Genomic DNA, 18,284 nt, shown 5'->3' on the forward strand with positions numbered 1-18,284 from the left:
ATGCTTAGCATATAAAAAAAATAAGCCTTAGTGGAAATATACTATAATACATATAAATATATTACAGGAAATAATATATCCAATTACACATAGAAAAATAATATATCCAATTAGATTCAAATATCAATCTAATTTGTTTGATATGAGGAAACTATTCCTCATATGAAACATGAAAGTCACCAAGTTACACATCAAGATAAATGTGGGAATTACTAATAGGCTAGCTACTTTATAAAGAACACTTCATGTTGCAAACCGGATTATAAAATTCCTTCTATATAATGTGAGCTGCCCACTGTCACCAAGGACAGAATTTCTTGGCAAGACTGAAAACTAGAGTTGCTAGTACTGTATTGTCTGTTATTTTTTTAAAATTTTGATTCAACTAGAATGTGGATTTCCACTTAAAATAATGCAATGGGGGAACAGTAACTTGTAAAATTTTGGAACTTATATCCCTTTTATATATTAGAAAATATGTTTTAAAATATTTTGTGTAGGGGCGCCTGGGTGGCTCAGTCGTTAAGCGTCTGCCTTCCGCTCAGGTCACGATCCCAGGGTCCTGGGATCGAGCCCCGCATCGGGCTCCCTGCTCCGCGGGAAGCCTACTTCTCGCTCTCCCACTCCCCCTGCTTGTGTTCCCTCTCTCACTGTGTCTCTCTCTGTCAAATAAATAAAATCTTAAAAAATAAATAAATAATAAATAATAAAAATTGTGATTATGAATACAAGATTATTTATTATAAATGTGCTTTTCTTTTTTGCCCAACTGCCTAATACTTCCAACTCATGAGAGGAGATTAAGATAAATTATAGAAGGAATGGGACTGTTGAGATGCATTATAGAGGGATGTATATGGAATAGATAATGTTTATGTTCTTATATGAAAAATTACATAGAGGGGAGGGTAACCATGTTTATCAGGTTATCATGAGAGGCGCTTTTCTGATTTTTTTTTACCACCATTCCCATTAGTATGTCAATAACGAACCTAAAAGGAGAACAAATAAGGATATCCTCCCGTGGGGTAGAGGGTAGGCATCCCCTGCATGTGTCACTATGCCTGTTTTTGATAGAATGAGATTGAGTCCTTTTCTGACCAGGTGCTATTTGAGTAGTGAGAACGAAAAAAATAAGAGAGAGAGAGAGAGAGAGAGAGAATCAGGTTTGAATGTGAGTCCTGTTTCTTCCCTCCACAGTCTTTAGCTCAAAAGAGGGGGAATTTGTGTCATATCACGCAAAATGCTGTAAGGGCAGAGACTGGAGAAATAGTGACTGTCTGCTAAGGAAGAACCAAGGAAGTGGATACTTAGAAAGCTTCCACACAATAATCTGGTGCACAGATATCATCACAGAACCTTGGAAAGCTCAATGTGCTTAGGTATAAAGGTTATGAGCCTTTCAGAACCTGAGGGTTTAGAATTGAAAACTAGTGTACCAGCAACATGGCTCATATTAACATAATTATGGCAAAATGCTGAGCAAAAACTAGTGGGTTATTGTAGTGAGTCAGATGGAGAATTTGGTAGGATGTAGAGTTTGCATTCACCAAGAATGGAAGAGAGGCTGAGCTAGGTATTTTGGAGCATGTTCCCGGTTATGCCTGTTGCCTAGGTGTGATTATTATTAATATCAACTCCTATTACTGTCAAAGTATTCCAGTTTGGACAATCAGTCAGAAGGCCACCACAGACAGCTGATAGGTTCCAAGGGCTTTGCCAATGAAATTACATCAGGAGACAAGAGATGCTAAGTGACCACACAATTTTATCTAATAGGTACTAAACACTATTTAAAAGGATTGCCATAAATAATGTATCATCCAATTTTTTAACCTTATAGAACAGAATTAACTTATTTTTCTCCCCCCCACACATTGGGGCTTTCCAAGCACATCAGCACTGTAGTATGAAATAAATTTTGCAAGTCCACTATATTGCACTATTTATAAGGTTTAAAGATAACAAAATGAAATAGTATTTTTAGAGGCTTTGAACTACATATGGGGAACTGAAAAACATTATTATTAAAGTAGTTTCAAAGCTATTGGTCCCCTCATTATGAAACATGATATAAATATTAGTACCATTTATTTTTATTTTCTTATTGTATCCCTGATACAGTCTTCATTGTTTCTGGAACTACCATGTGTCTTTCTTTGTTGTTACAACTCCAAAAAAAATCTTACATTTTTATATTACTAAATTTAGTCATTTACTAATAGAGTTCATTTTCAACCTTGCCTAAAGATAGTGAAAAAATTTTTTTGTACTTGTTATATTTTTATATTTGTTGTTAATATAACCTGAAGAAAAAACTGACACATTCTCAAATTTCAGAAGAAACTAAAATGCATCAAAAATGTTTCATAAAAAAGAATGAAATCTTGCCATTTGCAACAACGTGGATGGACCTTAGAGAGTATTAATGCTAAGCAAAATAAACCAGTCAAAGAAAGACAAATACCATATGATTTCACTCATACAAGGAATTTAAGAAACAAAGGGAAAAAAAGAGAGAGACAAACCAAAAAACAGGCTCTTAAGTATAGAGAACAAACAGATGGCTACCAGAGGGGAGGTCGGTGGGCGGATGGGTAAATTTGGTGCAGAAGATTAAGAGTGCACTTATCCTAATGAACACTAAGTAATATATGGAATTGCTGAATCACTAAATTGTATACTTGAAATTAAAAACACTGTATGTTAAGTACACTGGAATTAAAATTTTAAAAAGGTCCATAATTATTTTTGAAAAAAATTTGTTTAAATACAGAAGAGAATAAACTTATCTGAATGTGTGAGAACTTGAAATCTTTTGCAAAGTTGTGTTAGAATCATACTTTCCGAATTATTCGATTTATATTAATGTCTCTAAGCTACATTCTTTCAGTGTCATTTTTACCAGACAAAATATGAGAAGACAAGAAAGTCCTTTCACTTTCATGTTTAATTTTAATATTTTTACAAGCAAACAAGAGTCATAGAAGTCATTTGTTAGCTTAAGATAAATGTTAACAGCAACCTTGATAAAATGTCAATGTTAGCAAGAGAAAGTCAGCATATGATGCGGTTAAAGTGTGTGTGTGTGTGTGTGTGTGTGTGTGTTCCTTTCACTGGAAAAAAATGTGCCCTTTATAATTTTAATCCAAGCACAAAAGTAAGGCAGAAAAAATAACATATTTTGAAAACAAGTTTGTATTTGACAGTTATATTTTATATAATTTCTCTATTTTTATCAACACTGGATTGCATTCTGAAATTATTATAAGTGAATACTTTCTGCCCAACTAAAATTATAGCTATCAACTGTTTTATTCTAAAAGCAAAGGATTTTTGGTGATATTTTTCTTTTGGAAGGCAATGTTAAAACTTATTATCAGATACTATATTTGTGTACACCTGCATAACTTTTGTATGTATAACAAATATACACACACACACACTTTTAAATGATTTATTTATGTTATGTAACAGGTGAATTCCACCTACAACCTGTTATATTTAAGGTGATTAAATAGATAAAAGTATTATATTTAAACTGCAGATTAGACCAATTTAGATAGTTTATGGTCATCTTTAATGGCAGTTAAGTACTACCTTAGTTAACAAAAGGTTGAAGAAGATTTTCAGGGTAGTGAAAATTATCTATATAATAATACTATAATGGATACACGTCATTGTACCTCTGTCTAAACCCAAAGAATACACTATAACAAGAATGAACTCTTCGTAAAAATTATGGAATTTAGGTGATAATGAGGTGTCAATGTAGGTTTTTCAGTTGTAACATATGTGCCACTCTGGTTGGGAATTTTCATAATAGGGGAGGCTATCTATGTCTGAGGAGTATATGGGGAATTTCTGTACTTTCCATTTTTCTGTAAACCAAAAACTACTCCAAAAAATAAAGTCTTAAAAAAATAAAGTAAAATGATGATTAAATCATTGCCTGATTTAAAACCAATATACATATATCACGTTTATGGAGATTCAAGATGAATGCTGCAAGTAACAGTAAGTTGCATATTGACTTATTTTTTTAAAACTCAATCAGAGTTTACTTATTTTCAATAATAATAGAATATTGTGTAAATCATCAGCAGATTCATTTCATCTCAGATGGTAGAAGGGCCTTGGTAATATATATTGCTATATCTATTTTTTTTTTTTTAGTTTTCATTATACTTTCAATCCAAACTTCATCCTTAAAAGGACAAATCCCATTCTTCGGACTATGGAATATATTTTTTCAAACATCAAACATAATTTTGCAATATGGAGTTGCTCAAAAATTCCATAGATATCTATAAATTTGTTATTATCAAATTTGTTTTGCAGGTTAACTTGTTAATATCACGTTTTCAAACCTATCTTAAAAACAAACAACCGGGGCGCCTGGGTGGCTCAGTCGTTAAGCGTCTGCCTTCGGCTCAGGTCATGATCCCAGGTCCTGGGATCGAGCCCCACATCGGGCTCTCTGCTCCGTGGGAAGCCTGCTTCTCCCTCTCCCACTCCCCCTGCTTGTGTTCCCTCTCACTGTCAAATAAATAAAATCTTTAAAAAAAAAAAAAAAAAAAACAACCAATAGAAAATTTGACAGAACACAAGAACAAACACTTTACATAAGTCATATCTAAGTAATTACTAGGCATCAAAAAGTTGGGCAATACCATTAGCCATTATAAACATTGAAATTAAACCCAAACATTTTACCATCACATACCAAATATTAGATTAGAAATATCAAAGACAGCAAGTTCTGGTGAGTATGGTTCAAACAGAACCCTTAGATGTGGTACAAAGGATATGAACTGGTACATTCACTTTTGCAGAATGATTGGCTCTATGTACTACAATGGGACATGGGCATACTCTATGACTTAGTTTTCTATCCTCCAATATAAATACATATTTCTCCAAAACACATATGTCATGATTTTCTTAGCAGAACTATTCATAATAGCCCCAAATGTCCATCATCAGCAATACAATAATAAGTAATTATAATATATTTATACAGTGGAATTGTATACAACAAAGGCAACGAATGATCTACAACTATGCAATACCATGTGGATGTATTTTGCAAATATAATATTGAGGAAAAGAATTCAGGCACCAAAGAACACAAAATACATGATTTCATTTTTGTAACAAAAAATTTGGCAAAACTATTCTATGCCATTAGAAGAAGAGAGGTTTTCCCTGGGGCTTGAGTGACTGGAAGGAAGCACAAAAGAGTCAACAGGGGTGCTTAATATGTTCTTTTTTTTTTTTTTTTTTTTTTTTTTAGAGAGGGAAGCGGCAGAGGGAGAGGGAGAAAGAGAAAATCTCAAGCAGGCTCCACGCTCAGCACAGAGCCCAATGCAGGGTTCGATCCCACAACCTTAACCCTAATCACAACCTGAGACGAAATCAAGAGTTGGACACCCAACCAACTGAGCCACCCAGGTGCCCCATAATTCAGTAACTGAAGTAATTTTACCTGTAAGGGATTTAAACAGCCTTTGAAACCAGATAGGATCATAGTTACATTATATTGGATGAATTAAGTATTTTTAATACATAAGTATTTTGAATGACTGTATATTTATATAGAACACATTACAGTGTTATAAAATAAGGCTTTTACTTCTTATACCCATAACTCATTTCTTCAAGGTATTCTATGTACATGGATTTAAAGATTTCATCTGTAAATGGGGTTACAGGATAATGACTAAATAAGCCAACCATGGGAAATATTTAGTGGAAAGCATGTAAATTATCAACAAATGATAGCTATTATTATTTTTATATGTATAGATGTTTTTGTCTGTCTCTAAGTAGTGTCAGTTGCCCTTCTAACTTATATTTTATAGCCTGTCACTGTGTTAGGCTTCCTGTTCCTTTTTAGCAATAACCTCATAAACTCTCCCTGGATTATGGCAGTGATCTCCCAAATATTTGCCCTGTAACTGATCAGTCAGTTGTCCAGTGATGTCAGAATAATAGGTAAAAATATTTTCCAAAATACATTCCATTGAATTTTGGTCTTTTTTATGTATCATGGGAGGAAAATGTTATGTAGTATAATTTCAGAGAGCACATTATTTTATATGGTCTTCTTGGAGATTCATATGAATTTTAGCAAAATACAGCTTCTGGGGAGTCCTGCAGTTAAACTTTGGTTAACTCATAATTTCACAAGTTTATCTTAGCACAAATATCTTTGTTTCAGCTAAGATAAATTATTATTATTGTTAACTACTCTTCTGAGGAGCATATTATAAAAATGCAGATAGTTGCTCTACCTTGAATTAATAATTTTATCTCAGAGTGTGAAACAGTGGTTTCTAACAAATTCATTGGATTTCAGGGCAACTGAATTACTACAATTATCCATAAATTCAGATGAATATCGAATACTGTCTATATAACTGAATAGAACATTGCTTGCATATATGAATTTTCAAATATGTATATATATCTGTTTGTATTATTAATAACATACTCACCATAGCATGCTATTTAACTTATAGCATTTTAATATTACATAAATGTTAAAATCTAATTAAAATCATATGATACTCTATAATACACTTCATAGTTATGAACGAAAGAGTAAAAACTACTTATGAGAATAAAAGGGCTAAGTTTTGGAAATCAACTAAACATAAACTGAATCTCTGTTCCTTCATTAAACCACAACATAATCCACTATTTATATGACTGTAGACAAATCACTGAGCTTTCCTGAAAGCTCATTTAAAAGGCTACTATGAGCAGTAAGTTTGTTAACATGGGTGAAAATTTCTGCAGAGTCCATAGCACCACGTATATGATAAAATATGAGTTCTCTCGTTCTTTCCTTTTGTTTCCCAACTGTCTTTTTCATCTTTACATAGTTCACTATGTACTTTGTCATACTTAGGATATTTCCAATCAGTTTTTGCTATACTGAGCTGGTTGTAAAATTTGGATGGCAGAGAGTTACAAAAAGCTATTGATATAGAAATAAAAACTGTAGCCAATACTCATGTCACTAATATGTATATTTATGGAATTTTATTTATTAAATAAAGATAAATATTTGTTCTATTTGCTATATTTTTCTACTCCAATTGCCTAGGCACCTATAAATCTACAGCTGCTTATGGGGAACAAGCTGACAAGAAATGCCATCTTCATGTGCATTTGTCACAAATATTAGAAACAGGAGCAGACCTCACCTGAGCACTTACACTATTCAAACCTCCAGACTGACTCAGAGCATTAACATTACATCTTCATACTCTTAGCAGGAATCTCTCTTTATTTTTAGTCTAAGACAAATGAATTTTTCTAGAAAGTGAACTATATATAGTCACCCCTCTCTGCCTGAACTGCTGGCAAATTCTTTGATGCAAACTTTGTACCCAAAGCAAATATATGAGTCATGAGACAATCATACAGTACATCCCACCAAAAGCAGATTATCTCAGGTAGGCTGACTTTCCTATTACAGCATATGGGCTAAAAATTGATGATTTCTGTAAAAGTTTATAGTTTATTGTCTTTACCATCAAAAATAACTAAGAACAAACACATGTTGTTAACATCAGAGTGATTCGTGGTCAGGACTCCTGAGTGCAAACAATGCAATCCTCTCAGAGTTACTTAATCAGGAACAAAATTCATTAAAGGATGCTTGGCAGCTTCCAGAATCTCTGGTAAGGTCAACAAGCCAGACAGAAGAAGCAGCAATGCCCCACATAACACAGGGATTTCTGTTCCTAAACCTCATTGCCATTATCAGTTGGCTCCTATGGCATTCAATGATTGGCATCAGAAATTCTATTATTGCCACAGGACACTCTAACACAGTGGTTGCCAAAAGACTGACTTCCTTTTAGGTGTTGATTATTTCTATAACTAAGAATGCTTGGTTGTCCTTCATTGGAGTGACTTTGATTAAATGAACACGTTCTACTTGAAAGGGATCCTGTGAATATAGTCTCTCCAATTCTGTTTGAGAAGGTAAGGCTCATAGTGTGGAAAATTATCAAGATGTAGACAGAGTATGCAAAACATCTTGGGTAGCTTTAAATAACAGATGACCTCAACAAAATAAAAACCAAGATTGCCTAAGTATGGATTTGATTTCTATGCACACATGCTCCTTTACCAAAACAATGAATGCTTCTTTACTTCAATAATATATCTAGCTTTTAAGTGATTAAGTAAATATTTATCAATTGTGACACTATAATGACTGTTGGTGGCACAACGATATATAGATACCATTCTGAACTACTGTCAATATCATATAAAAAGTAGATATATGGTGTTAAGATGACAGAAATAAAGACAAGTCTATAATGATGGTATACACATGGAAAAAAAATCAGAGGGGAAATTTGTATGTCTTCAGAGGAATGCCAGCATTATCTTCAAAAATAAAACACCAGGGACATGGGATCTTGTGACAATGAAAACATAAATGTTCTCAAGGTGGACAAAGGGATAGAAAGTATGCTTTTATTTCAGGTGAAAGATGCAGTTGAAATTAGAAAGCATTCGATTGTATCTAGAATTTTTTTTGCTCTGAAATATACCCCATCAGATATTAATATAGCCACTCTTGCTTTCCTATTTTTTAAATTAATGTTTTCATAGTGTACATGTTTCCATTATTTCAACTATTCATGCTGTTGAATTTGAATTGAGATTTTCATAAGCAACATACAGTTGAGTCATGATTGTTTTTATTCATTTTGACAATCTGTCTTTAGATGGGCTCTAAACAACAAATGCAGAGACATAGAGAATCATGACAGAAACAGACACCGGCATGCTTTAACCTCAAACTCTGGTTTCTAATACCTTGCCACTCTATAATACTTCCTCTTGAGTAATGGCAGGAAATGACAGCACAAAAGTAGATTATTCACCCATCAAAATATTGTCATTGCCTATCATATGACAGACTGTGAAAACTGTTAGGGTGATAAATAATAAAAACCTGGGGGCTCCTGGGTGGCTCAGTTGGTTAAGCATCCATCTCTTGATTTTGGCTCAGGTCAAGATCTCAGGGCTGTGGGATCAAGCCCCGGGTCGGGCTCTGCACTGAGCATGGAGTCTGTTTAAGATTCTCTCTCTCCCTCTCCCTTTGCCCTTTCCCCTGCTTGTGTTCTCTCTCTCATTCTCAATAAATGAATAAATAAAATATTTTTTAAAATAAAATAATAAAATAATAAAAACCTGTACTTGCTGTCAGAAGGCCTACAATCTAATGGACGATAGTATCAGGGCAAGTTCTACAATGTGTGACTCACTGAATTGTTTTAAATATATACTTCTATTTTCAAAACTGGTCCTAATGATGAATGAGAAGATTGGGGTAGGGTTATCAGTGGTCTCAGGTGAAGAGAGGACCTCAGAAGTTAGAAATGAGGACGATAAAACATTTACTAGTCCAGGATATATTTTCTTTTTCTCCCACTTTTTGGCTGTCAAACAGTCAAGAGTTAAGATATTTTTCTTCTTAAATACCCTGATAAAATTCTATTGAAAACTTCCCCTGACTTAAACTATATGAGATTTCATATTAAATGAGTTAAAATTTCAAAATTAATTTCTAATTAAAATATCAGATTTCTCAGTCCCATGCTTTATTGAAACTATATATCAACCTACTTCTAAAAAGTATTTCCATTCTTAGTGTTTGTACATGAGTCCATACTATACTAATATCCTGAAAATATCATGTGACTTATCCTGATATTCACAACACTTAAAATATAATTTGAATATTTTTCTCTAGTGTTTAGGAAGGTTTGAATATTGTTTTAAAAATTAATTAAGGAGGGGCATTGTTAAGCGTCTGCTTTTGGCTCAGGTTGTGATCCCAGGGTCCTGGGATCGAGCCCTGCATCAGGCTCCCTGCTCAGTGGGAGGCCTGCTTCTCCCTCTCCCAGTCCCCCTGCTTGTGTTCCTCTCTCACTGTCTCTCTCTCTGTCAAACAAATAATTTTTAAAAATTTTTAAATTAATTAAGGAAAAGCACAGAAAACATAATTTTATGGTTTTAATCTTCTGCTGCACTTATTGGTAAGAAGTTCAGGGTCTTTTTTTTTTAATTTTTTATTGTTATGTTAATCCCCATACATTACATCATTAGTTTTAGATGTAGTGTTCCATGATTCATTGTTTGTGCATAACACCCAGTGCTCCATGCAGAACGTGCCCTCCTCAATACCCATCACCAGGCTAACCCATCCTCCCCCCTCCCCTCTAGAACCCTCAGTTTGTTTTTCAGAGTCCATCGTTTCTCATGGTTTGTCTATCCCTCCGATTTCCCTTTATTCTTCCCCTCCTGCTATCTTTTTTTTTTCTTAACATATATTGCATTATTTGTTTCAGAGGTACAGATCTGAGATTCAACAGTCTTGCACACTTCACAGCACTTACCAGAGCACATACCCTCCCCAGTGTCTATCACCCAGTCACCCCATCCCTCCCACCCCACCCCCCACTCCAGCAACCCTCAGTTTGTTTCCTGCGATTAAGAATTCCTCATATCAGTGAGGTTATATGATACATGTCTTTCTCTGATTGACTTATTTCACTCAGCATAATACCCTCCAGTTCCATCCACGTTGTTGCAAATGGCAAGATCTTATTCCTTTTGATGGCTGCATAATATTCCACTGTATATATATACCACATCTTCTTTATCCATTCATCTGTCGATGGACATCTTGGCTCTTTCCACAGTTTGGCTATTGTGGACATTGCTGCTATAAACATCGGGGTGCACGTACCCCTTCAGATCTCAGGGTCTTTTGCTAATACTTTACTCTGACTGTCTTCCACCAAACAGGCCAAATTCCTTCTCTTTGAGGCTATTTGCATGGATATAAATCAAAAGTTTGGGCCAAATATTGAATCCATTTTATTTATTTTATTTTTTTTTAAAGATTTTATTTATTTATTTGAGAGAGAGAGAATGAGAGAGAGCACATGAGAGGGGGGAGGGTCAGAGGGAGAAGCAGACTCCCTGCTGAGCAGGGAGCCTGATGTGGGACTTGATCCCGGGACTCCAGGATCATGACCTGAGCCGAAGGCAGTCGCTTAACCAACTGAGCCACCCAGGCGCCCTGAATCCATTTTAGAAAAGAGAGCAGATCAAGGCTCATTTAAAGTTTAAAAAACAAAACAAAACTGCGTGAAGAAGTCAGGACCTTCATTCTGTTTCTGGATGTAACCCAAGCATTGGAAGAGTGCCTTGTACAGAAGAAGTACTTGATTACTATTCTTTGAATTAAATGTTTTAGACTTTCAGGCTTAATGCCTCATGCTACAGAAACATTTATCAGAAAAGTCTTATACTAGCAGTTATAGGGTATTTTCCAATGGATATTTAAATTATAGGTTAATTTCCAAAAGAAAACCAACCTATTTCCTTTGCATTTATAGCAAATGGAAGCACTATAATATGGATACCAAAGATTACTTGAACCTCTAATACTGAGAATTATTCTTGGTTCACCTATTGAAGGTACCACAGAGATAACCAATATCCAACTGAGATCCATCAATGAATTTTATAATTTTGATGATCACCCAAAGTTATATTCATTTTTAAGAACACATTTGAAAAAGTATTGTAATTAGTCATCCTCATTCATCTATTTATGAATATTTACATAAAACACATTTTATCTAAAAAAATCATTAGCATTTATATGTTCTATTTTATCCCTAGGCACACTGTATAATCCTGGGCAACATCAAAGACCAATGTAATGAAGAATTATAGTGTAAACCAACTAATCTTATAATTATGCTTATTTTCCTAATAAATTTGCTATTTGTTATGTTTTAGCTTTGACCAACATGTAAATTTTGGTAAGAAAAATTTGAAACAAAATCTATATTGAAGCTAGTTTTATTAAAACACATTTTGATTATATTAAAGATACAGCCACTTACAGAATAAAAGATCCAAGTACTACAGAAGGACAACATGATCTCCAGCTAAGTTAATAGAAATGGAGAACTTTTTTGGGATTTAGCCATGACACTGGAAGGTTGAATGAAAGTTTGATGGCCTTAGGGACCAACAGCCTTGCCAGAGCCTCTGATACCTGTCAATCAGGAGTGAGTGGACAGTGTTAAGATCTAAAGGCCATGAGAATAAAAGAAACCAAGTAGAGAGAGCCTTGTCTCAGAAGAAGGACAAAGGTTTTTGAAACACATCAGTAAAAGCAGCAGTGGAATCCGACTCTAACAACTGCCTCATAATGAAGGCAGGAATAACCAACTAGGTTATTAAATTGTCCCAGTTTGTAGAAAATCATCTCCCGCCACAGGAGAAAGTTCATGTTTAAAAATCAGCAAACTGGAGGCACCTGGGTGGCTCAGATGGTTAAGCGTCTGCCTTGGGCTTGGGTCATGATCCCGGGGTCCTGGGATTGAGCCCCACATCAGGCTCCCTGCTCAGTGGACAGCCTGCTTCACCCTCTCCCTCTGCCTGCCGCTCCCCCCCCCCCCGCCCCCAGCTTGTACTCTCTCCGTCAAATAAAAAATAAAAAATCTTTTAAAAAATAAAATAAAAAAGTTCAGCAAACTGAATTCCTAGGGAGTGAGATGTTTTTATTTCTATGGTTGAAAGTTATCGGACTTTCGCATCCACTTTTTTCTTTTTTTTTTTTTTTTTTTAAGATTTTATTTATTTGACAGAGAGAGACACAGCGAGAGAGGGAACACAAGCAGGGGGAGGGGGAGAGGGAGAAGCAGGCTTCCCGCGGAGCAGGGAGCCGGATGCGGGGCCGATCCCAGGACCCTGGGATCATGACCTGAGCCGAAGGCAGACGCTTAACGACTGAGCCACCCAGGCGCCCCTGCATCCACTTTCAAAACAATTGTTCTTTTCCATTTTGACACTTCACATCACTGAAAACTGTGGCTTCTATTGCAATTAAATTACAAAAGAAAAAAAAATTCTCTCCACAGATCAAAGCTAAAAGAGCCAAGTCAGTGTTCAAAAGAATACTTTCCACATGTTCTTTTATAGCTAAGTACTTGAATCCACCCTTAATTTGAAGAAAAGTTTTCTCTGTTTAAAGTTTCATTAAAAATTCTATCTTATATATTTGAGTATTTATCAAATTATATAAAGTAAAATGGGTCACAAACATAATAGAGTTTAGAAATTTACATAAGCTGGAAGCACTGCCTCTCACTAAAATTCTTTCATGGTAAAATGTCACAAAAATATGTTCTTAGAAAAATGAAACGTGGAAAAATTAATTTGCTTTTATTTACTTAAAAGCTCTGTATATGGATGAAGAATGAAAATCTTTAATTAAATCAATTATGTTTAGATTTATAACTGCTTTAAAAACTTAAAAAGAATATTATACATTTGAAATACTCTTAACCATAAAAAGTCTAAAATAAGTTTGAAATATCAGTATTAACACAACAAAATCACAAAATCTTACTAAATATAAGCATACCTCATTTCATTGCACTTCACAGATACTGTGTTTTTTTTTTTAAAGATTTTATTTATTTATTTATTTGAGAGAGAGAGAGAGAGAGAGAAACAGCATGAGAGGGGATAGGGTCAGAGGGAGAAGCAGCTCCCTGCTGAGCCGGGAGCATGATGTGGGACTCGATCCCAGGACTCCAGGATCATGACCTGAGCCGAAGGCAGTCGCTTAACCAACTGAGCCACCCAGGTGCCCGATACTGTGTTTTTTTAACAAATTGAAGGTTTATGGCAACTCTGTCATGCAAGTCTATCAGCGCCATTTTTGTTTTTTATTTATGTTTTTACTTAAATTCCAGTTAGTTAACATACAGTGTAATATTAGTTTCAGGTATACAATATAATGATTCAACAATTCTATACATCACCATGTGATCATTACAAGTGCACTCCTTAATCCCCATCACCTATTTAACCCATCCCCCTACCCACCCATTTCTCTGGTAACCATCAGTTTGTTCTCTATAGTTAAGAATCTGTTTCTTGGTTTGCCTCTCTCTCTTTCTTTCTCCATTTATTTATTTTTTTTTTTGCTTTTGATCATTTGTTTCTTAAATTCCACATATGAGTGAAATCATATGGTATTTGTCTTTCTCTGACTGATTTCTTTCACTTAGTATAGTACTCTTTAGCTCCATCCATGTCCTTGCAATGTCTTTGCAAATGGCAAGATTTCATTCTTCTTTCTGGTTCAGTAATATTCCATTGTATATATCTACTTCTTTATCCATTCATCAATTGATGGACATGTGGGCTGCTTCCATAATTTGGCTATTGTAGATAAGGCTGCTATAAACATTGGGGTGCATGTATCCCTTTGAATTAGTATTTTTGTACACTTTGAGTAAATACCTAGTGGTGTCCTTGCTGAATCATAGGGTAGTTATATTTTTAACTTTTTGAAGGACTTCCATACTGTTTTCCAGAGTGGCTGCACCAATTTGCATTCCCACCAACAGTGTCATAGTTCCCCTTTCTCCACATCCTCACCAATACCTGTTGTTTCTTGTGTTGCTGATTTTAGGCATTCTGACAGGTGGGAGGTGATATCTCATTGTTTTGGATTGCATTTCCCTGATGATAAGTGATGCTGAGCATCTTTTCAAGCATCTTATTAGTGTATGTCTTCTTTGGAAAAATGTCTATTCATGTCTTCAGCCCATTTTTAATCGGATCATTCATTTTTGGGGTATTGAATTTTTAAGTTCTTTATATATTTTGGATACAAACCCCTTATCAGATATGTCATTTGCAAATATCTTCTCCCTTTCTATCGGTTGCCTTTTAGTTTTGATTATTTCCTTCACTGTGCAGAAGGATTTTATTTTGATGTAGTCCTGATAGCTTATTTTTTATTTTGTTTCCCGTGCCTCCAGAGACATATTGAGAGGAATTTGCTATGGCCAATGTCAAAGAAGTTACTGCCTGTGTTCTCTTCAAGGACTTATATGTTTTCAGGTCTCACATTTAGATCTTTAATCCATTTTGATTTTTTTGTGTGTATAGTGCAAGAAAGTGGTCCAGATTCATTATTTTTCACGTTGCTGTCTAGTTTTCCCAGCACCATTTGTTGAATGACTTTTTCCCCATCGATACTTTCCTGCTTTGTCAAAGATATTAATTGATACTAATTAACCATATGGTTGTGGGTTCCATTCTATTCTCTTCCACTGATCTATTTTTGCTCTAGTACCTTACTGTTTTGATTATTACAGTTTTGTAATAGAACTTGAAGTCTGGAATTGTGATGCCTCCAGGTTTGTTTTTCTTTTTTCAAAATTGCTTTGGCTATTTGGAGTCTTTTGTGGATCCATGCAAATTTTAGGATTATTTGTTCTAGCTCTGTAAAAAATGTCAATGGTATTTTGATAGGGATTGCATTAAATGTGTAGATTGCTTTAGGTAGTATAAATATTTTAACAATATTTATTCTTCCAATCCAGAGCATGAAATGTCTTTCCATTTCTTTGTGTCATCTTCAATTTCTTTCATCAGTGTTTTATAGTTTTCAGAGGATAGGTCTCTCACCTCTTTGGTTAGATTTATTCCTAGGTATCTTATGGGTTTTGGTGCAATTGTAAATGGGATTGAATCCTTAATTTCTCGTTCTGCTGCTTCATTATTGGTGTATAGAAATGCAAAAGATTCTGTATGTTGATTTTGTATCCTGCAAGTTTAATGAATTTGTTTATCAGTTCTAGCTTTTTTTTTTTTTTTTTGGCTTTTCTATGTATAGTTTCATGTCATCTGCAAATACTGTAAGTTTTACTTCTTCCTTGCTCATTTGGATGGTTTTTTTTTTTTTGTCTGGTTGCTATGGCTAGAACTTCCATTACTATGTTAAGTAACAGTGGTGAGAATGGACATTCCTCTCTTGTTCCTGAGCACAGAGGAAAAACTCTGTTTTTCCCCACTAAGGATGATATTAGCTGTGGGTTTTTTGTATATGGCCTTCATTATGTTGAGGTATGTTCCCTCTAACTGGACTTTGTTAAGGGGTTTTATCATGAATGGATGTTGTACTTTGTCAAATGCTTTTTCTGTATTTATTGAAAGGATCGTTTGATTCTTATCCTCTCTTATTATTGGGATGTATCATGTTGATTGATTTGCAAATATTGAACCACCCTTGCAAACCAGGAAGAACTTCTACTTGATTGTGGTAAGTGGTTTTTTTAATGTTTTGTTGGATTTGGTTTGATAATATTTTATTGAGAATTTTTGTATCTGTGTTCATCAGGGATATTAGCCTGTAGTTCTCTTTTATTAATTGTGTCTTTATCTGGTTTGGGTATCAGGACAATGCTGGCCCCATAGAATGAATTTGGAAGTCTTCCTTCCTTTTCTATTTTTTGAAATAGGTTGAGAAGAATAAGTATTAACTCTTCTTTAAATGTTTGGTAGAATTCACCTATGAAGCCATCTGATCCTGAACTTTTGTTTATTGGGAATTTTTTGATTACTGATTCAATTTATTTGCTGGTTATATGTCTGCTCAACTTTTCTATTTCTTCCTGTTTCAGTTTTGGTAATTTATATGTTTCTAGGAATTTATTCATTTCTTCCAGGTTGTGTAATTGATTGGCATAATATTTTTCGTAATATTCTCACAATAGTTTTATTCCTGTGGTGTTGGTTGGTATTTCTCCTCTCTCATTGTGATTTTATTTATTTGGGTCCTTTCTCTTTTCTTTTTGAGAAGTCTGGTTGGGCTTTATCAATTTTATTAAAATTTTCAAATAATCAGTTCCTGGTTTCATTGATCTGTCCTATTGCTTTTTTAGTTTCTATATCATTTATTTCAGCTCAAATCTTTATTATTTCCTTCCTTCTGTTGGCTTTAGGCTCCATTTGTTGTTGTTCTTCTAGCTCCTTTAGGTGTAAGGTTAGATTGTTTGAGATTTCTTGCTTCTTGAGGTAGGCCTGTATTGCTATATATTTCCCTCTCAGGACTGCTTTTGCTGCATTCCAAAGGCTTTAGACCATTGTGTTTTCATTTTATTTGTATCCATGTATTTTTTAAATTTCTTCTTTGATTTCTCTGTTTGACCCAATCATTGTTTAGTGGCATGTTGTTTAACCTTCATGTATTTGTGGTCTTTCCAGATTTTTTTCTTGTTGCGGACTTCTAGTTTCATAGCATTGTGGTCACAAAAGATGCATGGAATGATTGCAATATTTTTGTATTTATATTTTGTATTTGTAACCTAATATGTGATCTATTCTGGAGACTATTTCCTGTACCCTTGAAAAGAATGTGTATTCTGCTGTTTCAGGATGGAACATTCTGAATATATCTGTTAAGTACATCTGATCCAGTGTGTCATTCAAAACCATTGCTTTGTATATAACCTCTTCTGCAAATAGCAATCTATATTAAGTTGATGGTTTGTTCAAGTTTGAACTCATTCTTTTCTTCTCTCCTAACCCCTTTTTGGTATATGTCATTATATCTTTTTTTTTTTTTTAAAGATTTATTTATTTATTTATTTGACACAGAGAGAGAGCACAAGCAGATGGAGCTACAGGCAGAGGGAGAGGGAGAAGCAGGCCTCCCACTGAGCAGGGAGCCTGATGCGGGGCTCGATCCCAGGACCCTGGGATCATGACCTGAGCCGAAGGCAGATGCTTAACTGACTGAGCCACCCAGGTGCCCCAATATATGTCATTATATCTTATCTTTTTTTTTTTTAAGATTTTATTTATTTATCTGAGAGAAAGTGAGAGTGAGAGAGATTGAACACACAGAGTAAGAGGAAGAAAGACTCCCTGCTGAGCAGGGAGCCCCACGCAGGGCTCAATCCCAGGACCCTGAGACCATGACCTGAGCCAAAGGCAGCCGCTTAACTGACTGAGCCCCCCCAGGCGCCCCCTTATGTCCTTTCTGTGTGTGTTTCTTGACTGATTTTTACAGAAATATTCATTTTTACTGCTTTTGTGTTTCCTGACTTTATACTGTCACTTTTGGTTTGTGCTTCCCACTCAGAGTCCCCTTTAAAAATTTCTTGTACGTCTTGTTTAGTGGTCACAAACTCCTTTAGTTTCTGTATGTCTCGGAAATACTTTATCTCTTTTTCTATTCTGAATGATAGCCTTGCTTGCTGGAGTATTCTTGGCTGCAGATTTTTCCCGTCCAGTACTTTGAATATATCATGCCCCTCTCTTCTGGCTCACCAAGTTTCTGTTGAAAAATCTCCAGCTAGCCTTATGGGTTTTTCCTAATAAGTTAAGAACCTCTTTTGTCTTGCTGCTTTTAAGATTCT

This window comes from Mirounga leonina, unplaced genomic scaffold (genome assembly GCF_011800145.1).
Source record: "Mirounga leonina isolate KUSES-001 unplaced genomic scaffold, KU_Mleo_1.0 Mir_127, whole genome shotgun sequence".
In the NCBI taxonomy this organism is placed as follows: domain Eukaryota; kingdom Metazoa; phylum Chordata; class Mammalia; order Carnivora; family Phocidae; genus Mirounga; species Mirounga leonina.